This window comes from Rattus norvegicus, chromosome 1, assembly GCF_021556685.1.
Source record: "Rattus norvegicus strain SHRSP/BbbUtx chromosome 1, alternate assembly SHRSP_T2T, whole genome shotgun sequence".
NCBI lineage: Eukaryota > Metazoa > Chordata > Mammalia > Rodentia > Muridae > Rattus > Rattus norvegicus.
This window is the reverse complement of record NC_141534.1, coordinates 124792845-124818356: the sequence shown is the minus strand read 5'-3', so window position 1 is coordinate 124818356 and position 25512 is coordinate 124792845. Positions and strand designations below refer to the sequence as shown.

Genomic DNA, 25512 nt, shown 5'->3' with positions numbered 1-25512 from the left:
TCATCATTGCCCAGAAAGCACCTTGAATTTATCCCTGACCAATTTATACAGGGGTTTATGAAGAACTCCTGCTTTCATACTAGCAATAGTACAGCTTAAAGCTCACATCTGCCTGCCTTGTGTCATCAGTTTTAGAGTCTCTGTAGCCTGGCAACCATGTACGCATATGTGATTGGAGGGTTATGCTGGCTTACTAGCACAGACTGGGGACGGCGGCGATGTGATTACATATGTCGTGCAGCAGGGACTGCTCAGAGAAGAGGCAGCCAAAGATTCCTGTCAAAACCACCCTAGGACTGGTCAGCAAGACAATGCACCAAACAAGGTCAGCTCCCACAAAACCCATAATTTGTTTCATTGGTAGATATGATTTTTTTCACACTAAATATTGCAAATTTGTTGGGTAAAAGACAATTCTATAGATCTCAAGTCTTTGACTCTGAACAGTCAGATCAGAAACCTATCAGATCAGGACCTGGCTTCCTTTGTCCTGTCCTGTGTTGTGTTTGCTGCAGTGCCCCTCCCCTTGAGCTGTCAATCTGCCCTGTCACTACAGTTCAGTTCTCTTACAGGGTGAATATTAGCATTTCAAAGACCTGACAGTATTGTGGATTATTGTTGTGTGGGAGTAATTGCAGTCAAGAAAATTAAAAGGATATTTAAATTTGTATATGGATTTTGCATAAAAATTACATCCATAAAGGATGTGGTATCTGTGTATCTGCCATAGACTGAACGATATGAAGGGATAAAAACATTTGATAGTTAGCGTACGTATTATCATCAGATGGAAAGCACACAATAGATCACATAGTTTGTACCTCCCAGTCTCTGAATAATCAGGGTTATCAGGTAAGAATTAGTATTGATGTTATAATAATTATAAAAATGGAAAGGAGTTTCCAAAAATGGCTGTAAGAAAGTAGTGGGCATTGTGTATTCGGGTGTGTTATCTGCAAGCATGTGGAAACGTGCTGCATCTTCCACATATACATATATAGAAGCACACACACACACACACACACACACACACATATATATATATATATACACACAAAAATACTTATACACATACTCAATCACATACAGTGCATAGAGCAGTATAGAATAATAAACCGTTTTTCGGTGATAACATAAGGTGATCTAGTTTGAATGTTATTACAGTACTTTAGTGTCTTTCAGTATATGTTATTTGTTAATATGTTTTTACTTTTAAATCTTGCCCTGGTTCAACAATAAACTGGTGATGGGAAAGAACTTTCTTTGTATATGTAATCTGTATTTTGCTCTGATCCACTGATTTGCATGAATTGTATAAGATATGCAAAATAGAATGCAGATTTGTTTTTGGGTTTTCTGGTGTTTGGGGGCGGTTTGGCCAGTCTCCATCAGATAAATCCACAAGCTTGTGTTTTTTCTTTTGTTTCTGTTTTTTTTTTCTTTCTGGGTTTTTGGAACTGTAATTTGTTTTTCATTATAAAATGGTGTTTTATGTTTATTGAAAATTGATTTTTGTCCCACTTTTTCATTTCCATTTTCATTTTTTATTTATATCATGGTTACATTTTTCCATTTTTTAAACTCTTTCCAGTTTCTCCTCACCTCCCCTCCCTTCTAGATCTTCTGTTTCCTTTGTGGCTCTCATGAGGAAAATAACACCCAAAAGATAACATCCAAACATTAACAAATTGAAATATAATAAGATATTGAAAGAACATATTGAGGGTGGACAAGGCAATCCAACAGAAGGAAAATGAGCAGACACAAAAATCAGAGACCCAATTAACACACTCAAGTATTCCATAAAAGCACTAAATTGAATGCTTTAAGATGTGTACAGAGGAAACAATGCAAACTAATAATAGGCTTTGAGACACAGAGATACTCAGAGACATGCAGTATACTTTTACTCATTGTATTTTGTTTTCTATTTCATAATGTTGTTTGGGTTTAAGAAATATATATATATATATAATGCAATATATATATATATATAATGCAATCCTGTGTTGATCCAAGCCAACATCATTCTGAGGGTTTGCTAAGCTTGTTTCTTCTAAAGTGGTATTAATTAATATACATAAGACAGAGTAGCACCATTCAATACAGTTTTTGTTAGTTCAACTACTACATAGTACAATTTGAAATCTGGCATGGTCATATCTCCTCAACTTTGTTTATTATCCAAGTTTAGTTTACAGGGTATCTTTTTTTTTTCTTCATATAATTTTCCAGCACTATTTTTTAATTTCTGTGAAGGATATTATTGGCTATCAACAAATATATACATAGGTAATACATATGTAACACTTTATATAACATGTTTCATATAATATATATTATATAACAGTATTATATATAATGTTTTATAAATGATATTGTTTATATAGCTTGTTCCTCAAAATATTTGTTATTTCAGGACATAACTTTTCATTAATTTGTTCACACTGGTACTTTCCTGAAAGTGATTTTCAGCATTATCAGGTTTCTGCTGCCAAATTTAGGAACTTTTATGGATAAAATCATATATTATTCAAAGGAATCTCCTAATACTTTGCTGAATAAGACAGGAAGAATAGAATTCCTTGTACGGTTCCTGATTTTAATGAAAATGTTTTGAATTTCTCACCATTTAACAGGAAGCTCCCTCTGATATTGTTGTATGCTGTTTTATTTTTCTGAAATATGTTCTGTTTATCCTTCCCAGTGACCCCATTTCTAAGGAGACAGGACACTTGCTACCCTAGTAGCCATCTATTTCAGTAAGAATGTGTACATGCAGAGTTGGAATATTGAGAAGACATTGAATTTGTGCTCAGTCTTGTGAGGAGCACACTTGTAACTCTAACTGTAAGGGCCATGTTTACAAGTCCAGGCCATTTAAAGGGACATTCCATAGCATTTATACCTGTCCGCTAGCTTTTACCTGGTCCGGGGAGTTTTAGAACTCCCAACTGTTGTCTGAGAACTGACTGCTGCTTATTAACTGTCCTTTATGGAGATAGGTATCATTGTGCCAACAAAAACATTAGTAATAAAATTGTTATCTATGGAAATAATCAACAACACTTGCCAAAAAACATAACAGAAATATTTAAAAGGGAATTTGACAAAATGGAGATTTAGTAATACAATGTTAGTGTGTTCTCTGCTAGGATATTTAAATTCCCTAGCAAAGTTTATTGACCGTGTTTGTTGTATCATTCCTGAATTTTCTCCTGTTAAAGTGGCTTCCCTTCTAATTAATAATGTGGTCAGTTAAGAACAAAATTCCCTTTGTACAGTTGCAATGTTAATGCATTTTACTAAACCAGTCATTATTGTAGCATATAAGGATTATTAATGGATAGGAAAACCATTAATTTTTTCTTAATGGAGACTGAATAGTGTTTTCTAGCATTATGAAAGATAACCACCAGGGAAACTGTGCTGGATGCCACAAGACTGAATTCTCTATGTCCAGCAAAGAAATTTTATTGTGTATATCATAATCTTATATTGAAATCTCCTGGTAAAAACTCAGGCTCTTTCCTACTTTCTCTTTTATTCAATTTTATCTGTTTTTATGTTGAAAGACACAGAATTAGGAATCAAAAAATTATTGTCAAAATACCATTGAGTTTATATGATTTAGCTGTTTATTGCTTTGAATAAAATCTTCTATGAATGTGATTTCTATAATCAGCAAGACTCCACCATGTTAAAATAATTTCTCCTTTAGGAACATTTGTTCTTTCTCTCAGTAATGTACACTGTAGAGTGCCCCCCTTGTTACATCTGAAAGACATTGGTTCCTTTGTTACATTCTTTCCATTCCCAGTTGCTCTTAGTTTTCATCCAACACAAAGATCCATGAGAGATGAAAGAAGTGTTTTGATAGAGAATTTGCATTTATGACTGAGTTACCAAATTTCTCTTACTCTACACACATTTTTCAGTTATGTGTCTGCCTTTGTTACCCACAATAACAGATAGTAGCTTCTGTGATCATGGCTGAGCAATATACTAAAGGGAATAACAGAATATCATTAGGATTCCTTAAATTGCTACAATGTTTTGCAGAATAAAATGGTGTTTGGTATGTGACTTGACCCACAATCTACTTATAACCCTTTTCTTGGGCATATAAACATCGTCAGGAATGTGTCTCATGGACTGGGCATTGAATCCAGTCAAATAATTGTAACTTACTCTCACCGTGTTTGTACAACTATTACACCCAGGTACACTGTAGCCTGTACCCCTTGTAAATTGAAGGATTTCAGCTATGTTCATCTTTCATTTTCTCCTCAAGAAGTATGAATACATTTTCCAATCCATGAACACTATCTACGTGTAGTGAATATTCCAGTTAGTCACCAACTTAACGTTTTTATGTTCAATGAGATAGGTAAGTGTTGTCTCATCAATATAGCTTTGCTATCAGTTTCTGTAAAGCAACCAATGATGTGGTAGGAATGTAAGTTGTTTCAGAGTTACTGTAAGAACTCAGTCATCAAAACTCAAATAGATGTAACCCATACATGGCACTGGAGTGGCTTTGGTAGTGAGAAATGGCAGTTAGGTTGCACTCTCCCCATTATTTTGTGATGTATTTTAAGAGTATTCCATTAACATAGTATATATTAAGGAGCCTGTACTATAGTACTATTCTATAACATTCTTCCCAAAGTCCACAGATTCTCATGTCCCTTACCCCACTTTCCTCCACTTCTGCATATAATATTCCCATTCAACTATCACATTATACCACATGTCTCCAGATTTAATTATGTTTTCACATATTCAAGAAAGTCCTTCATCATTTCTAGTTCCTCACTCTACATCTTATCTCTGAGGACTTAAGGATTCTTACATATATTTGTAAGGATTAAAACTTAACAAGTAGTTTTAAGTGATCACATCTACATTTCTCTTTTGGGTTCTGAGTACCTCACTCTGGATGATTTTTTTCACTCAGGATGACTTTTTTCTAGTTCTATCCACTTAAGTAAGAGTTCAATGACTTTATCAGTTCATGAAGTAAGTTACATTTCATTGTGTAAATGTACCATATTTTCATTATTCATTCAATGGTTTATGGACATAGTGTTGAGTATATCTGGGTAAAAAAGAAGGAAGACCAAAATGTGGGTGCTTCAATCCTACATAGGAGAGAGAACAAAATTGTCACAGGAGATAGAGGAAGGAAGGGACCTGGAAGGAAGAGTGGAGGGAGAGGGAAAAGATGGAACAAAATCAGTTATTGGAAGGGATAGAAGACAAATGCAGATGGTTAGGAAACCGAATAGAAATATTAGCAGTGGGGACTGCAGAACTCGGGATAGCTACTAAAAATCCCCAGACACCAGGGAAACAAGAGGCTCCCAGGACCAAACTGGGATTTCTTTATCAGAAATACCCTACACAGGGCAGATAGAAACTTAGAGACCACCTCCAGTAGATAGGCACTACCCCTAGTTGAGGGATTGGGCCACCCACCCATCTCAGAAATTTTAATCCAGAAATGTTCCTGACAAAAGGAAAGAGAGGGAAAAAATGGAAAAGAACCTGAAGGAAGGGCCATCCAGAGACTGCCCTATCTAGGGATCCATTCCTTCTGCAGATACCAAACCCGAACCCTCCTGCTGATTTCAAGAAGCACTTGCTGACAGAAGCCTAATATAGCTGTTCTCTCGGTGGTTCTATCAGCACCTCAGCAAAATAGATGCAAATACAGCCAATCATGAGACTGAGCCTTGGAGACCCCGATGGAATAGCTAGGGGAAGGACTGAAGGAGCTGAAGGAGATTGCAACCAAGGCTTAGTCCCCGGAAGCTCTGGTTGTTTGGCATTGTTCCTGAACTTGCCCGATCTCATTTGATTTTTTTTTTTTTTTATGATTGAGGTAACTCACCGAGGATGATATTATCTAATTCCATCTATTTGCCTGTGAATTACATGAAGTCATATTTTTTGATAGCTGAGCAGCATTCCGTTGTGTAGAAATACCATATTTTCTGTATCGATTCATTTGTTGAAGGAAAACTGGGTCCTTTCCAGCTTCTGGCTGTTATAAATAGGGCTGCTATGAACACAGTGGAGCATATGTCTTTGTTGTACATTGGAACACCATTTCCACCATATGCCCAGGAGTGGAACAGCTGGGTCCTCAGGTGTTGCAATTTTCTGAGGAAACTTCAGACTGATTTCCCAAGTTTTCACTAGTTTCCAATCCCACCAAAAATGGATTAGTGTTCCTCTTTCTTCACATTCTTGCCAGCAAATGTTGTCACCTGAGTTTTGATCTTAAACAGTCTGACTGGTGTGATGTGGGATTCCGGTGGATTTTTTTTTTTTGATTTGCATTTCGCTGATGACTAAGGATGTTGAACATTTCGTTAGGTGCTTCTCAGCCATACGATATTCCTCACTTGAGAATGTTTGGCTTAGCTCTGTATCCCATTTTAAACAGGGATATTTGGCTCTCTGGAGTCTAACTTCTTGAGTTCTTTATATATTTGGGATATTAGCCCTCTATCGGTTGTAGGATTGATAAAGATCTTTTCCAAATCTGCCGGGTACCGTTTTGTCCTAATAACAGTCTCCTTTGCCTTACAGAAACTTTGCAGTTCTATGAGGAGCCATTTGAGAATTCATGATCGTAGAGCAATTTTGTTCCAAAAATTCTCCGCAGTCCCCATGTGTTCAAGAAACTTCCGTACTTTTTCTTCTATTAGTTTGAGTGTATCAGGTTTGATGTAGCAATCCTTGATACCCTTGGACTTCAGCATTGTACAGACTGATAAGAATAGGTTGATTTGTATCCTTCTATAGCCTGATATCCAGTTGAGCCAGCACCATTTGTTGAAAATGCTATCTTTTTTCCACTGGATGGTTTTAGCTCTGTTGTCTGGGTCGTCAATTCTATTCCATTTATCTGCCTGCCTGTCTCTGTTAAAATATGATACAGTTTTTATCACTGTTGGTATGTAAATCACCTTGAGGTCGGGGATGGTGATTCTCTTATTGTTGAAGATAGTTTTTGCTATCCTGTGATTTTTGTTCCAAATGAATTTGCAAATTGCTATTTCTAAATATTCAGAGAACTTATTTGGAATTTTGATTGGGATTGCATTCAACTCGAAGATTACTTTTGGCAAGATGTACATTTTTGCTATATTAATCCTGTGATTTCAAGAGCATGGGAGATCTTTCCATCTTCTGAGATCATCAATTTCTTTCTTCATAAACTGGAAGTTCTTGTCTTACAGATCTTTCACTTGCTTCACTAGATTCACACTGAGTTATTTTATGTTATTTGAAAAATTGTGAAGGGTGTCATTTCCCTAATTTCTTCCCAGCCTGTTTATCCTTTGAGTAGCGGAAGGATATTGATTAATTTGAATTAATTTTGTATATAGCCTCTTGGCTGAAGTTGTTTTCAGGCTTATTACTTCTCTGGTGGAACTTTAGGTGTCCCTTATGTATACTATCCTTTCAACTTCAAGTAGTGATATTTTCACTTCGTCCCTTCCGATTGTTATCCTTTTGATCTCCTTTTGTTGTCCGATTGCTCTGTCTAGTACTTAGAGTATTATATTGAATAAGTAGGGTAAGAGTGGACAGGCTTGACTAGTCCCTGATTTTAGTGGGACTGCTTCAAATTTCTGTCCATTTATCTTAATGTAGGCTACCGGTTTGCTGTATATTACTTTCCCTATGTTTAGGTATGGGTCTTAAATTCCCGATCTTTCTGAGATTGTTAATATGAAAGGTATTAGTTTTGTCAAGGGCTTTTTTGTCACCTGATGAAATGATCGTGTGTGTGTGAGTGCGTGAGTGTCTGTGTGTGTGTGTGTGTGTGTGTGTGTGTGTGTGTGTGTGTGTGTAATAGTTTATTTACATTGTGAATTATGTTCATGGATTTCCATTTATTAAATCATCCCTGCATCTCTGGGATGAATCCTATTTGATCATGATGGATGATTGTTTTGATGTGTTCTTGAATTCGATTTGCAAGAATTTTATTGAGTATGTGTGCATCAATACTCATAAGTGAAATTGGTCTGAAGTTCTCTTTCTTTTTTGGGTCTAAATGTGGTGTAGGTATAATCATAGTTCTGGTTTCAGAGAAGCAATTGGGTAGTGATCCTTCTGTTTCTATTTTGTCGAATAGTTTGGACAGTATTGGTATGACTTCTTCTATAAAGTTCTGATAGAATTCTTCACTAAATCCATCTGGTCCTGGGCTCTTTTTGGTGGAGAGGCATTTAGTAACTGCTTCTATTTCTTTAAGAGTTATGGGATTGTTTCTATGGTCATCTGATCCTGATATAACTTTGGTACCTAGTATCTGTCTAGAAAATTGCCCATTTTCTACAGATTTTCCTGTTTTGCTGATTATAGGCTTCCATAGTAGGATCTGATGATTTTTTTTTAATTTCCTCAGATTCTGATGTTGTGTCTCCCTCTCCATTTCTGACTTTGTTAATTTGAATAAACACTCTGTGCCCTCTGGTTAGTCTGGCTATGAGTTTATCTATCTCATTGATTTTTTTAGAAGAACCAGTTCCAGATTGTTGATTCTTTGTATATCTTTTTTTTGTTTCTACTTGGTTGATTTCATCCCTGAGTTTATTTCATGCCTTCTACTACTCTTCGATGTATTTGCTTTTTTGTATAAGAGTTTTTAGTGTGCTGCCATGCTGCTTATGTATGCTGTCTTATGTTTCCTTTTGCAGGCACTCAGGGCTATGAGTCTTCCTATTAACACAACTTTCATTGTGTCCCATAAGTTTGGGTATGTTTTGCTTTCATTTTCATTAAATTCTAAATAGTCTTCAATTTCTTTTTTTTTCTTACCCTAGGTATCAATGAGTAGAATGTTGTCCATCTTCCATGTCTATGTGAGCTTTTTGTCATTTTTGTTTTTATTGAAGTCCAGTGTTAGTCCATGGTGATCTGATAGGATTCATGGTATCATTGCAAATTTCTTGTATCTGTTGAGGCCTGTTTTGTGATCAATTATATGGTCAGTTTTGGAGAAGGCACCATGAGGTGTTGAGGAAAAGGTGTATTCTTTTTCTTAGGATGAAATGTTCTACAAATATGTACTAAATCCTTTGAGTTCATAACTTCGGTTAGTTTCTCCATGTCTCTCTTTAGTTTCTATTTCCGTGATTCGTACATTGATGAGAGTAGGGTGTTGAAAACTCCTAATATTTTGTATGAATTTCCATCTGTGCTTAGAGCTTAGTAAGGGTTCTATTATCAATGTAGGTGCCCTTGCATTTGGAGCATAGATACTTATGATTTATGTACCCAATCTGTTAGACTATGTCTTTTTATTAGGGAAGTGAGTCCACTGATGTTAAGAGAAATTAAGGAACGGTGATGCTTTCCTCTTAATTTTCTTGTTAGTGGTAGAATTATATATGTGTGTCTTTTGGTTTTACTGCAAGGAGATTACTATGTTGCTTTTTCTAGGGTGGAGTATCCCTCATTGTGTTAGAGTTTTCTATCTATTATCCTTTGTAGTGCTGGATTTGTAGAAAGATATTGCGTAAATTTGTTTTTTGTCATGGACTATCTTCGTTTTTCCATCTATGTTAATTGTAGCCTGGGCTGGCATAGAGTGTTCTCTTAGGCATTCTATGATATTAACACAGGGTTTTCTGGCTTTCATAGTCTCTGTTGATAAGTCTGGTATAATTATGATGGGTTTCCCTCCATATATTTCTTGACCTTTTTCCCTTACTGCTTTAATATTATTTCATTGTTTTGTGCATTTTATGCTTTGACTATTATGTGACACAAGAAAGTTCTTTTATGGTCCAATCTATTTGGAGTTCTGCAGGCTTCTTGTCTGTTTCTGGGCATCACTGTCTTTAGGTTAGTGGTTTTACTCTATAATTTTTTGAAGATATTTATTTGCCCATTAATTTGGGAATATTCAATCATTTCTATTCCGATAATCCTTACGTTTGTTCTTCCATTGTTTCGTGCATGGATTCTTGGATGTTTTGGGTCAGGACCTTTTTGTGTTTTTCATTATCTGTGATGATTTTGTTAATGTTGTCTATCATATATTCTGCCCATGAGATTCTCTTTTCTATATCTTGTATTCTGTTGGGGATGCTTGCATCTTCACTCCTGATTTCTTTTCTTGGTTTTCTATCTCCAGGCTCGTCTCCCTTTGTGATTTCTTTATTGTTTTTTTTCCCATTTTTAAATATCGAATTGTTTTCTTCAATTCCTTCACAGGATTGGTTGTGTTTCCTTGTATACTTAAGGGATTTTGTGTGTCTTTCACTTCTTTTTTTTTTTTTTTTTTTTTTTGGAGCTGGGGACCGAACCCAGGGCCTTGCGCTTGCTAGGCAAGCGCTCTACCACTGAGCTAAATCCCCAACCCCTGTTGTTCACTTCTTTAAGGGAGTTATTTATGTCCTTTTTAAAGACTCGATCTTCCTCATGAGATGTGATTTTTAAAGGCATATCTTGTTTTTCTGGTGCTTTTGGATATCCATTATTTGCATTGGTGGGAGAACTGGGCTCTGATGATTGCTTGGTTTCTATTGCTTAAGTTCCGGTGCTTGCCTCTCCCACTCAGGTTGTCTCTGGTGTTAGTTTGTCTTGCTGTGTCTGACAGTGGCTTGACCTTCTGTATGTCCATGTGTAAGCACTCTATAAACCTGTTTTCTTTCAGCTAGATCTGGGAACAGAAAGCTGCTTCTGGGTTTATTTTACCTGAACCTTCCAGGCAGATCACTGGAGCAGAAATATTGGTTTTACCTCTGCTCTCAGGTGTGTAGGTGCTCTGGAGACTGGCTTTCAACTCTTGGCACAGGCATACATCAGAAAGTTCCTTCACCTCACTGCTCCTAGGTCCCTGTACCCAGAGTCCACAGAGGGCTCTAGGCATTCCTTTTGGGTAAGGAATGTGTGAAGAAATAGTTGTCTTCTCTGAACTCTCAGGATTGTGTGCACTTCTGAGTGTCCAGCTCTCTCCCTCATGGGATTTTGGTGAAGAGAGCTATGGGACTGGGTCATTTCAGTTCTAGAAACAGGCAAAAAGCAGAAGAATGCTGCTGCTGCTTGTCCCTATATTCCTGTATCAGAGGGTAATAGTCTGGTTCCTCTTGGCAAGAAATGCCAACCGAAGTGGCAGTCTCCCTGGAGCTCTGAGTATTGTCTGCGCTTCTGAGAGCCCAGCTGTCTCCACCCACTGTGTTTGGGTGCAGAGAGCTGTGGGACTGGTTCAGTTCTGGGCACAGCCAGAAACAGGAAGTGTCCTGCTCGAGACTTCTGCCTTTCTGTGTCCCACGTTCACCAGACCAGTCACTTGGAGTAGAAGAATTAATTGGTCTTACCTCTGCTCTCAGATGTATAATTGCTACTGATGATTGGTTTTTGGATCTTGGTGCACGTAGAAATTGGAAGTCTCATACCTATTATTTTTCCTGTGTCCTTATGCCCCAAGAGCACGTAGGGCATTAAGAGGACTATTCTTGTGTCAGGAATGTGAGCATAAGTGACAGTCACCTCAGAACTCTCAGAATTTTCCAAACTTCTGAGAGTCCAGCTCTTACCCCCACAGGAATTTGAGTGCAGAGAGCTGTGGGACTGGTCAAGTTCAGTTGGCACAATTTTAATGGAAATACCATCTACTTGAAAAATTCCAGCCAGCCAAACTGATAGGTGGTCTTGTCATTCCACAACTTTTAACTTTGAGCAATATCAAAAATATCTCTATATGATTTTAATAATATGTTTATGTGACAGAAGAATGCCTGACTATACATGACCCCCTGCTTTTTTTGCCTCAGGAAATTAATTTTGTATGGTCTTTGGAAACAGCAATGGTATTCACTGAAGCATACTGCAAGTAATAGAGTGAAGAAGGACCTAGGGATATTCCTTGACAAACGGTCCTTCTTTACATACTAGTAAAATAATCAATTCCCTGTAACCTCACATATACGAGGTATATACATTTCACTAAGGAGGAGTTTTATTATGTTGTATAAAATGTCTGGTATTTCCTAATTCATAAAAAGAGATATCTGGGGAAAAGTTATGATGCTGGGTTTTAAGGAAAAATACTTTTAAAAACATAATATACTGAAGTCTGATGTTTCATTAATATATACTCATTCAGTGGATATTCTGGATTTCATGAGGAAGGTGGAAATTTTTCCACAAAAGTATTTTATTGGTTGGCTGAGGAGAAGATTCAGTAGATGAAGTAGATGGTCCATTACTAGTGCACTGACTTTGATGTACTATGATTTCAAGGCAAGCATGATTAAATGCATTTGAGCACTATCCTCTTTCCAGAAAAACAGCAAAAAGGATTAATTGTTTTGTTTTGTTTTCTTTTGTTTTTCACTGAGCATACTGTATACCTGGCGAGGACCAGTAATGAAATTCTAAGTTTACTTGAATAATATTTTTATTCAACATGCTTAAAAATAGTTAATTAAAGCAAAATTTATATTGACATCAGATACCATAGATGCCTCTTTATTGATTGTACGTTCTCTTCATTTTTGACATAAAACTGGACAGATTTATGTTATTAGTTGATGTTTCTTCAGATGGTGAAGAAAGTACCCTTTTCTGTACTTTGTAATTGGGAATCATATTTTGACATTGCTTAGGGCTGTTGCAATCCAGCTGAGCTAGAAAGGTCCAACACTGATATTTTCTGCCTTAATTGGAATGTTGATCTTTTCCTCTAAGGGCATTGACTTGGCCCTCACTTAATCAAAGTACAAGCTGAGAATAGAATAGGTGCAGGACAGCGTTCATGCTCCTGACATAGTGCTCTTCACTATTAGTGAAATAGTCATCTAAAAGCAGCCTCCCCTCTCTTTGAAGCACCAAGCACCTTAGTGGTATTAGAAGAATAGGCCTAGAATTTCCTTAAACTGCTCTGTGTATCACATCTGTAGCATTGTCCATTTTTTTATCATCTGGCAAAGGGCTCTATCAAAAATAACTTATTACTAAGTTCTCAGATGCACATTGTTCTTTTCATTTCTTCCCTTTGTCCCAATCTCAGCCCCTACAATCCTTCATACTGAATTTTTCATGGTCATATTTACCTGATATCCTGATCATTAATCCTGCCTAAGCACAGGGGAACAATTCCTAGCCATGGCCTTTATTCAATAACTTACACAGCCTTAAATTTCCGTATATCCATGAAGGTAATAGTTCCTGCTTTTGGACTATAGCGTTGAATCTCATTTTCCATCTAGGATTCTTGATCACAAAACAGTTTTGCTCTTTCTTTGTTTCCAGAATACTTTGAGTCCATCCTCACCATCAGTTTTGAATCAGTTTGAACCCCCCCTCTCTCTCACTTCCTATTTCTATTCCATCATACTAAATATAAAAAGAGATATTAAGAAGAGCACACATTTTTTTACATTCAATCTTTTAGCCAGGGTCTTCCACAATTCCCCTGTTTCTTGAATATACTGGAAGAAATTTCAATTTTGAAATTTCAATAACAGACCCACTAAAGTGAAGGAAACCCTAGCTTGGCTGGGTAATAAATGCTGGCCATCTTACTCTAAACAATCAATCATTTGTTATAAAGAAGAGACCAACATCATAGATGTGAAGTCTCTAGAAAAGTTATGCCTCAGGGTCAGCTTGCAGAAACTGTGTTCCAAAAATGATGAGGTCATAACTCTGATACACTCTAGGAACTAGATTCACCCAAGTGGCACTGGTTATAAAAGCAATGAGACATCATGGACAACAGCTGAGGCTTGTCAGTGTGTAGAAGAGATGGGTCTCCAGAAAAAATGATAGATAAATTTACTGGACAAAGTGCAGCTTAGTTGCTGCAAGGTACCTCACATTGTGGGGAGATGCAAGTATCATAGGATAACCAGCGAGATCAGTAGCATCCATGGTGTCAAGTCAGTCATAGCCTAGAACAACTGCACATATGCAGTAAAGGGCAGACTTAGAGATGTTACTCAGACTCTTTCAGAATACCAGAAAAGAGTAAGTGGATCAACATTATTAAGATGTTTAGTTACTAACACCATTGTTGTTTGATTTTTCACTGTTCACATCGTTGCTTGCTTCGTCCCTCTTGAGATAAGAAAGTACAATTTTAAAGGAGCCCCCTTTTCAAAATGAGACTTTAGAGTTTTATAGAGAATTTGGATTGTAAAATATTTGGAAATGGAAATGCTGTGTGACTTTTAGATCTAAGGATATTTGATAAGGATATTGAATATGTTTGATATTCAACCATTGCTATTATACTTGTCTAACATAAACAGTTTTGAATTTGACCTTCATTACTAATGCAGATATACTATACACACAAGGAACAACAGCAACAAGGAGGTAGGGTCAGAAAAAAATGAAACTCAAGGACATCTTAAGGATTTCTTAGGACACTCTATGTTCATTTTAGATAAAAATTAATATATGTTTTACATCATTGTATGCTAAAATATATAACTATATTTTGATATTACAGGGGTAACATTGAAAGTACTGACTTGAGAATCAAAAGACACTTTATGCTTTTAAGGAGTTTTCATTCTATGAAAAACAATAGTATAGTATAGTATATATTTTTAAATATAGTATTTATATTTGTATAGTATATATTTTTATTATACATTGGTTTGAGATTGTCGTGACAAGGACTAGAATGCACTAAGTTGAATGAGATGTCCACTATTGTTTCCTAAATTTTAAACATTTGACTCCTAGTTGATGGCTCTGGAAGGTTATCAGATGCAGCATTGTTCAACCAACATAACTCTAGGAATGCCTTTCTCTATTTGAAAAAACTCATGAAGTCTCTTTAATTCTTCTCTGTGGTTTGAGATATAATTAAGCAACCTGCTGCTTACCACTAGATAAATAATAAGAGAAGAAATAATATTTTGCTACTACAATTTGAATTTTATTAATATATTTTTCTTGTTGTTACTAACAATTTCCAACATGTAATTCTGGCTGTAAGTAAATTCAGAGTAGACTCTCTGCCTATGCCTCTCAGTTGTTAGATATAAGGGCATGTGCCAACATTACTGCTCTTTTTTGCAAAAAAAAATCTAATAGTAATTAAAAGTAATTAATGATCAGAGCAAAATTCACATTTTTAAATCAAATTAAAAGCCTTCAAGGTACATTGGCTTATATATTAATCATATCATTCAAAAGATAGAAAAAAATGTTTACTTCAAAATTGAGGCCAATCTATTCTACAGAATAAGATACTGTCTCACAAGTTGCAAAAAATAAAAGGGGTATGAACATAAACAGAAATTAAGGAGAGGCGAAAAAGAGGAGGAGGCAACAGAGGAGAAAAGGGAGCACTCAACTAATGAGAGACAATGAAAAGCTCTCATTTCAAATCACATGTGAGTTTTTTCTTCACTCCTTCATAAAAGGGGGGAAATAATCATAGGAGGGGATATGGACACAGAGTTTGGAACAGCAACTGAAGGACCCTCGTTGGAGGAAATAGAGAAAGGATTGAAAGAACTTATGGGCTTGTAACCCCATAAGAACAACAATGCCAAAAAATCAGAGCTCCCAGGGACTAAACCACTACCCAAAGACTGTACATGAAGTGATCCATGGCTCCAACTGCATAAGTAGCAAATGAAGGCATTGTAGGTCTCCAATGGAAGGAGAAACCCTAGGTCTTGTCAAGGTTGGACCCCCATTGTACGGAAATGTTGGGATGAAGGCAGGAGAACACCGTTATAGAAGAAGGGAAGTGGGATGGAATAGCAGGGTGATTTCTGTGAAATTGGGAAAGGGAATAACATTTGAAATATGAATTTAAAAAAATACAATAAAAATAAATAAATAAATAAATACACAAGCAAACACACAATAATAATATAAAACTTGGGAATTTCTTTCAGTGTTTTCAGTGTCCTAATCACACTTTGACACACAGTTTAAGAATAGATGCAAAAAAATTTGGATTCATTTTCTTGTTTAGAAAACCCTCTGTTACTCTTGACATTTGTGCTTAATTTATACTATCTGGAAGACAGAACATACTTTATATAAGAACAGTTTTTTTTAACCTGGCAAATAGCAGATAAAATGGAACACTGCATATTTAAATCCAGTCTATTCTGCATAGCATCTTCCTGGTCAGAAAACAAGTGATTGATGCAAACTTTGCCTTTATAAATAATAAATTACTATAACTTATGGCACACTTGCTACCATGTATCCTCTGACGTTTTTGATAAACACAGGACAACAGCATTGTAATTTTACAGGCTTTTTTACTAATCAGAATCAATATTTAAAAGGTATCTTTAAAATCATGATTGCAGAAGTGTTTTTTCAGCAACTTTTAAACATCTCCAGTATTGAGAGAAGATTCAGAGGAACTGATCTGCAGTAGTCCACCCTTTTGAGGAGTGGTCATCCCTTTCTCTCGATATGATATGAATTAATATATTGCAACATTTATCTGCTCAGTCCTATTGAAGGAAAGTTAGGCTCACAGGGATAGCTTCTGATAGATTCCTTGGCTATGGAATAGGAAGCTGAGTATTCTTATAATCCTTTAAAATCACCTTTTCATTTTTGCAAATGTTTTCCTCCCTTAATTATAATACACAGTGCTGATTGTCCAAATTCAAAGCACATTTAGTAGTTCCTTTTGCATTTCCTTTTTCCAGTTCTTGCAGTAAAGGAAATTACTAAGTCAATATCATATTTACAGTTATTGAAAACTAATTGAATGTACAATCATTAACATTTAGATGATTTTCTACATTTTTATTTGTACTTTCTTTGCATATTCATTGTGCATCAGAATCACAAAGTTTTAAAGCTGAATAGTGATGCTGAGGGATGATTCTGCTTCTAAAAACTAATACTGTTCTGCAAAATTATTTCTCAGAAACACACACACAAACACACACACACACACACACACACACAGAGAGAGAGAGAGAGAGAGAGAGAGAGAGAGAGAGATACACACACACACAGTTGACATTAATAAAGTCTAGCTAACTGTGGTGCCATATGTGTTTACTTGTAGCACTTACAAGTCAAAAGTTCATAAATCTCTGAGTGAAAATCCAGCCAGGTCTACAAGTGAGTTTCCAGTCCAGCAAAATCTAGTGAATAAGACACTATTTAAAATACAAACATATCAGTAAGTATCTCATAGCAACAATTTTTAAATAGAAGAAAAAAGCATCATTGAATGACAAACCAAGCTTTTAGTAAATAGCAAACGTTATGTTAATGATAAGTGCTTCATTTACATGAACACATAGGAAACTTTAAAGATCCACCTAATCAAGTAAAACCTGATTAATGCAGAATGTTGTTAAAGTAGCATCTTCTTTTCTTCAATGATTTCTCCTGATATTACAAGTATCTAGTTCTTTTGTACATTCCCTAATTTTGTTGTTTTTCCTAAGCACTCTTTTTTCCCTTTGTATACAGATCTAAATGTGAATATAATTCAATACCCTGTAGTCATCATTGCCCAGAAAGTGCCTTGAATTTATCCCTGACCAATTAATACAGGGATTTAGGAAGTGCCCCCACTTTCATACTAGCAATAGGACAGCTTAAAGCTCATGGCTGCCTACCTTGTGTCATTAGCTTTAGAAAAGATTTTGAATCTCTGCAGCCTGGTAACCATGCACGGATGTGTGACTGGAGGGTTATGCTAGCTCACTAGCACAGACCAGGGGCGGGGTACAGTGTGATTATTTAAGTCAGTGCAGCAGGTCCTGCTCAGAGAAGAGGCAGCCAAGGATGCCTGTTGTAACCACCCTAAGAATGATCAGCAAGGCAATGCAGCAAACAAGGTCAGGTCCCTCAAAATTCCATAATTTGTTTAATTAGGTAGAGATGATTTTATTCAAACTGAATATTGCAAATTTGTTGGGATAGAAGATTATTCTATAGATCTCAAGTCTTTGAACAGTCAGATCAGAAACCAATCAGATCAGGACATGGCTTCCTTTGTCCTGTCCTGTGTTGTGTTTGCTGCAGTGCCCTTCTCCTGAGCTGTCAGTCTGCTCTGTCACTTTAGCTAAGTTCTCTTACAGGGAATATTAGCATTTCAAAGAGCTGACAGAATTGTGGATTTTTGGTGTGTGGGAGTAATGGCGATCAGGATAATAAAAAGAACATTTAAGTTCGCATATGGACTTTGCTTAAAAAGTATACCCATAAAGGAAGTTAAAGTGCTATCTTAGTATCTGCCATAAAGTGAAAATTATGAAGGGATAAAAACATTTGAGAGTTAATGTACAGATTATCATCAGAGGGAAAACACACAATAGATCACGTGGCTTGCACCTCCAAATTTCTGAATAGTTAGGGTCATCAGCTAAGAATGAGTTTTGATGTTATGATAGTTATAATAAAGGAAAGAGGTTTCCAAAATGGCTACAAGAAAGAATAGTGGGCAGAGTGAACTTGGGTGTGTGAACTGCAACCATGTGGAAACGTGCTGCATCTTCCACATATATATACACACACACACACAAACATACATCTATCAATCTATCTATGTATCTATGTATCTATGTATGTATGTATGTATGTATGTATGTATGTATCTATCTATCTATCTATCTATCTATCTATCTATCTATCTATATGCACAAAAACACACACATACATACAGTGTATGGACTGGTACAGGATAATAAACCTTTTTCTTCTGTGATCTCATAAGGTGATCTATTTTGAATGTTATTACTGTACTTTAGTGTATTTAGGTATGTGCTATTTGTTAATACGTTTTTATTTTTAAATCTTTCCCAGATTCAACAATAAACTGGTGGATTAGAAAGAACTTTCTTTGGATACTTAATCTGTACTTTGCTTTGATCCGGTGATTTGGATGAAATTCATAAGATATGCAAAGTAGAATGCAGATTTGTTTTTAGGTTGTTTGGGGGGTTCAGTTTCGGAACGTTGGCCATGTTCCATCAGATAAATCCACAAGGTTATGTCTTTGCTTTTATTTCTGTTTGTTTGTATGCTTTTTGGTCTTTTGGGAATTGTATTTTGTTTTTCATTATAAAATGACGTTGTATATTTTTTTTACTGAAAATCCATTTTTGTCCCAGTTATTCATTTCCATTCTTAATCTTTTTTTAATATCATGATCACAGTTTTCCTTATTTTTTAACACTTCCCACATTCTCCCCACCTCCTGTCCCTTCTGTGATTTGTTCCCTTTCTGTCTCTCATAAGGAAAAGAACACCCAAGGGATAACATCTGAACATTAACAAAATAAAATATAATAAGATAAACAAAGAACATCATATTGATGGTGGACAAGGCAATCCAAAAGAAGGAAAAGGAACAGAAACAAGGATTAGAGACCCAATTGTTAGCCCCCTCATGTATGCCATAAAAACACTAAACTGAATGGTCTAAGATGTGTACAGACGAAACAATGCAGACTAATAATAGGCTTTGAGTCACAGATTTCCTCAGTGGGACGTCCTATTTTTTTTTACTCATTGTAATCTGTTTTTTATTTAAAAATGTTCTTTGGGATTAAGAATTTAAAAATATTTCTAAAATGCAAGCTCTTGTTGATCCAAGCCAACAGCAGCCTGAGGGTTTCCTAAGATTGTTGCTTCTAAAAAGGTTAATTAATACAGAAATAACAAAGTAACACCATTCAGTATAGGTTTTATTACTATAGCTATTACATAGTACAATTTGAAATCTGGCATGCCAATACCTCCTGAATTTTGGTTATTATTCAGGTTTATTCTATAGGTAAAATTTTTTGTCTCCATAAAATTTTATAGCACTATTTTTTAATTTGTTTGAAGGATATTATTGTTCATCAAATATATACATATGAAATATTTTACATAACATGTTGTTATATATTATATATAAGAGTATTATATATAATGTTTTCTAAATGATATTGTTTCTACCATTTGTTCCTCAAAATACTTGTTATTTCAGGACATGAATCTTCATTAATTTGTTTATATTGCTACTTTGCTGAAAGTAATTATCAGCATTATCAGGTTTCTTCTGAAACATTTAGGAACTTTTATGCATAAAATCATACCATATTCAAAGGAATCTCCTAATACTGTGCTGAATAGGAAAGGAAGAAAAAGCTTCCTTGTCTTTTTCCTGATTTTAATTAAAATGTTTTGAGTTTCTCTCCTTTGGCATGATGCTCCCTCTGATTTTGTTGTATGTTGTTTTATTTTTCTGAAATATGTTGTTTATCCTTACCAGTGACCCCATTTCTAAGGAAACAGGATACTTGCTACCCATTTCGTATAGGTAACAATATCTATGTTAGTAAGAATGTGCGCAGATAGAGTTGGAATATTGAGAAGCCCTCCTTCTTCCTTTCTTGAATTTGTGCTCAATTTTGTGAGGGGTACACTTGTAACCCTAAGTGTAGGAAGCCGTGTTTACAACAGTCAGGTCTTTTATACAGACATCCCATAGCATTCGTTCCTGTCCTCTAGCTTTTACCCAGTATGGGAAGTTTTAGAATTCCCAACTGTGTCTGAGTACTGCCTGATGCTTATTCACACCTTTTTATGTACTTATTTATCATTGTTCAAACAAAAACATTAGTAATAAAACTGTTATCTACTAAAATAATTAGCAACACATACTGACGGACATAATAGAAATATTTAAAAGGGAATTTGATAAAATGGAGATTTAGAAAAACAACATTAGTGTGTTCTCTGCTAGGATCTTTAAGTTCCCTGGCCAAGTTTATTGACCATTTTGTAGTATCATTCCTAAACTCTCTCCTGTAGAAGTGGCATCACTTCTAATTAATAATATGGTTGGTTAAGCAAAAATTACACTTTGCACAATTGAAATTTTAGTGCATTTTACCAGGCCAGTAATTACTTCAGCATATAAAGATTATTAATGGATAAGGAAACCATTATTTTTTTCTAAAAGGAGCCTGAATAGTGTTTACTGGCATTATGAATGAAAACCACCAGAGAAACTTTCCTGAATAGCTCAAAGTTGAATTCTCTATGTCCAGCAAACAAAGTTTATTGTGTGTATACATCATCATCTTATCATGAAATTTACTGGGGCAGATTTTCTCCTTTGTTCCATTATATATGCTTTAATGTTGAGAGACACAGCATTAGGAATCAAAAATTTACTGTTAAGCTACCACTGAGATCATATGATTTGGCTGTCTACTAATTTGAGTAATACCTTCTATGAATGTGATTTCTGTAATCAATGAGACTCCACCATTTTAATTTAATTTCTCACATACAAACATTTGTATATTGGAAATAGGTTCATGGTTAGAGATGGGAGAGCATGTTTAGCTTTTTCTCTCAGTAGTGGGGACTTATCAAATTTATGCAAATCACATGCATGTAGCCATGATCTATATGTGATCATGTGTGAGTTAGTTAGGTCTGTTTCATCTGGAAGACATTGTTTCCATCCCCACTGGCTCTTAGATTTCTCCTAACACAAAGATTCATGAGAGGTGAAGGGAGAGTATTGATAGAGAATTTTCATTTATGATTGAGTTATCAAATCTCTTTTACTCTCTGCACCATGTTCAGGTATGTGGCTCTGCCTTTGTTCACAACTATAACAGATAGTAGCTACTGAGATCATGATTGAGCAATATACTTATTAAAGGGAATAACAGAATGTCACCAGGATTCTTTAAATTGCACATTTTTTTTTTGCTTGAAAAAAAAAGCGCTGTTTGGTATGTCCCTTGGTCCACAATCTACGTATTTCCCTTTCCTTGACCTTATGAGCAATGTCAGGAATGTGTCCCATGGTCTGGGCATTGAATCCAATCAAATAATTGTTACTTACTCTCAACATATTTGTACCACTATTGCACCCGTGTACAGTGTAGAGAGCTCACCATGTAAATTGAAGGATTTCAGGTATGTTCCTCTTTCCTTTTCTCTTTAGGAAGTATGAATAAATTTTCCAATCCATGAACACGATTTAGAAGGGTGAATATTCCCAGTTAGTCACCAACTGAAACGTCTTCATGTTCAATGAGATAGGTAAGTGTGGTTCCATCAATATGGATTCGCTATCAGTTTTTGTAAAGCAACCAATAATGTGGGTAGAAACATATATTGTTGAGAGTTTCTCTGAGATCTCAGTCATCAGAACTCAGTTTCATGTAACCCATTTTTGGTACTGGAGGGGTTTTGGTTGTAAGAGAAGGCAGTAAGGTTGTACTCTCCCCATTTTTGGTGATGTATTTTAAGAATATCCATTTATATATTACATATTTAGGAGCCTCTACTGTAGTGCTTTCTATAACATTTTCAGATGGTCCACAGATTCTGTCTTCCCCTACCCTACTTTCATCCATTTCTATATTTAATATTACTATTCCAATATCATATTACATCAAATATCTCCAGATTTAATTATATCTTTTAGTTATTCAGGAAAACCTTCCATCCTTCCTTGGTCCTTACTCCATATCTTACCACTGAGAATTTAAGGATTCTTACAGGCATTTGTAAGAATTAAAAGCTAAGAAACTCTTTTCCCAATCTGTTGGTTGCCGTTTTGTCCTAACCACAGTGTCCTTTGCCTTACAGAAGCTTTGCAGTTTTATGAGATCCCATTTGTCGATTCTTGATCTTAGAGCATAAGCCATTGGTGTTTTGTTCAGGAAATTTTTTCCAGTGCCCATGTGTTCCAGATGCTTCACTAGTTTTTCTTCTATTAGTTTGAGTGTGTCTGGTTTGATGTGGAGGTCCTTGATCCACTTGGACTTAAGCTTTGTACAGGGTGATAAGCATGGATCGATCTGCATTCTTCTACATGTTGCCCTTCAGTTGAACCAGCACCATTTGCTGAAAATGCTATCTTTTTTCCATTGGATGGTTTTGGCTCCTTTGTCAAAAATCAAGTGACCATAGGTGTGTGGGTTCATTTCTGGGTCTTCAATTCTATTCCATTGGTCTATCTGTCTGTCTCTGTACCAATACCATGCAGTTTTTATCACTATTGCTCTGTAATACTGCTTGAGTTCAGGGATAGTGATTCCCCCTGAAGTCCTTTTATTGTTGAGGATAGCTTTAGCTATCCTGGGTTTTTTGTTATTCCAGATGAATTTGCAAATTGTTCTGTCTAACTGTTTGAAGAATTGGATTGGTATTTTGATGGGGATTGCATTGAATCTGTAGATAGCTTTTGGTAAAATGGCCATTTTTACTATATTAATCCTGCCAATCCATGAGCATGGGAGATCTTTCCATCTTCTGAGGTCTTCTTCAACTCTGACCCCATAGGTAGCAATGAATATCCTAGTAAGAGCACCAGTGGAAGGGGAAGCCCTGGGTCCTGCTAAGACTGAACCCCCAGTGAACTAGTCTATGGGGGGAGGGCGGCAATGGGGGGAGGGTTGGGAGGGGAACACCCATAAGGAAGGGGAGGGGGGAGGGGGATGTTTGCCCGGATACCGGGAAAGGGAATAACACTCGAAATGTATATAAGAAATACTCAAGTTAATAAAAAAAAAAGCTAAGAAACAGTTGATCACATCTAAATTTTTCTTTGGGGTTCTGAGTACCTCACTCAGGATGATTTTTCTCATTCAGGATGACGTTTTTCTACTTCTGTCCACTTAAGTAAGAGTTCCACGATTTCATTATTTCAAGAAGTGAGTTACATTTCAATGTGCAAATGTAACATATTTTCAATATTCATTCAGTTGTTTATGGACACGGTGTTGAGGGATATCTAGGCTAAGAATTCAGAAGCCCAAAATGTGGATGCATCGATCCTACATGGAAGAGAGAACAAAATAATTACAGGAGATAGAGAAAGGGAGGGACCTGGAAGGAAGTGAGGAGGGAGAGGGAAAAAGAAGGGACAAGATCAGGTATTGCAAGGGATAGAAGGGAAATACAGAAAGTCAGGAAACTGTATAAAAATAAATAGTAGTAGGGACTGTGGAAATGAGTATAGCTAATAAGAATTCCCAGATGCAAAAAAAAAAAAAACAAAACAAAAAAAAAAAAAAAAAAAAAAAAACAAGAGGCTCCCAGGACCAAACAGGGATGACTTTAGAAGAAATAACCCACAAAGGAGTGATAGAACCTGAAGAGAACACCTGCAGTAAATAAGCAGAACCCCTAGTTGAGGAATGGGGCCACTCACCCATCTCAAAATTTTAATCCAGAAATGTTCCTGCCAATAGGAAAGACAGGGACAAAAAAATGGAAGAGAAACTGAAGGAAAGGCCATCCAGAGAGTGCCCTATCTAGGGATCCGTACCGTCTGGAGACACCAAAACCCATCACTACTGTCGATGTCAAGAAGCACTTGCAAATATGAGCATGATATGGCTGCTCCCTGAGTGAGTCTATCAGCACCTAAGCAAAATAGTTGCAGATACAGCCAATCATCAGGCTGAGGCTTGCGAACCACAATGGAAGAGCTACGGCAAGGACTGAAGGAGCTGTAGTGTATTGTAACCACATAGGAAGAAAAATGTGAATTTAGTAGACTACCCCGAGATACCAGAGGCTAAACCACCAACCAAAAAGTATATCTGGAGATCAACAGGGCTCTATATACATGTATAGCAGAGGATGGCCTTATCTGACATCCACAGGAGGAATGGCACTAGGTACTTTACGGCCCACCATAGGATAATGCTAGAGTGTTGAGGCAGGAATGGTTGAATGGGTGGAGAAGCACATTCATGGAGGCAATGTGGATGGGGAAGGGAAATGGGATGGGGTGTTGTGAAGGGATAACAGGTTAAGGAGATATCATTTGGAATATCAATGAATAGAATGACTAATTAAAAATAGTGACAAGTTACTTAAAAATAATCTTTCAATGTGAGAATGACCATGTTATTTTCCTAAGAATTCAAGGAGGTAGCAGTGTTCTTGACAGCTCTAGATGCAGATTCCTCCTACAGATATATCCATTACTTCTCTCAGTTCACTGCCAAGAAACGGACTTGTTTTCACTAAGGCCAGAAAACAGGCTCTGTACTATGTGGAGATGCACTCTGTGATATGAAGGCATTCAGCACAAAAGGTGAATACTGTTCGCCTGTGAATGCATTATTTCCTCAGAACTTCCTGTGAGGATAGTTTATTCCCCCAAGTTTTTTTTTCCTCACAGGCTTACTGGACAAATCAGTTCCTTGTTAAAGCAACCACTGAAGCCTCCCTACAGGATGAATACACTAAAGAGGCTTCAACCACTAACTCTCTATTAAAAAGTGATCTGTTTACCTTGCCTTTCCATGTTAAAGATTTTTTTGTCTGGAATTTTCTATTAAACTTTGGTAGGGTATAGTTTTTCCCTAGATTTAAAATAATACTGTTTCTAAAGAATTTATTTCCTCTCTTACATATATATGCATACATTGTTTTGTAACAGTTCTAAAATATTTTTGATGCAAAATCAGAGAGAGTATTTAAGGAAATAATTATTGTCCACTAATAATTGCTTACATATGATTAATTCTAATATTACTTTTCTATATT

At 36.1% G+C, this 25512-nt stretch overlaps 1 long non-coding RNA gene across 1 annotated transcript in view; it reads left to right on the top strand.

Annotated features, from left to right (window-relative positions):
- Positions 1-198: 198 nt before the first annotated feature.
- Positions 199-25512, top strand: part of LOC148007685 (uncharacterized) — a 104961-nt gene continuing 79647 nt past the window's right edge. The window contains exons 1-2 of the long non-coding RNA XR_015646673.1: positions 199-325; positions 21947-22044. This is a non-coding gene — a long non-coding RNA (uncharacterized LOC148007685). The remainder of the gene's footprint in view (positions 326-21946; positions 22045-25512) is intronic.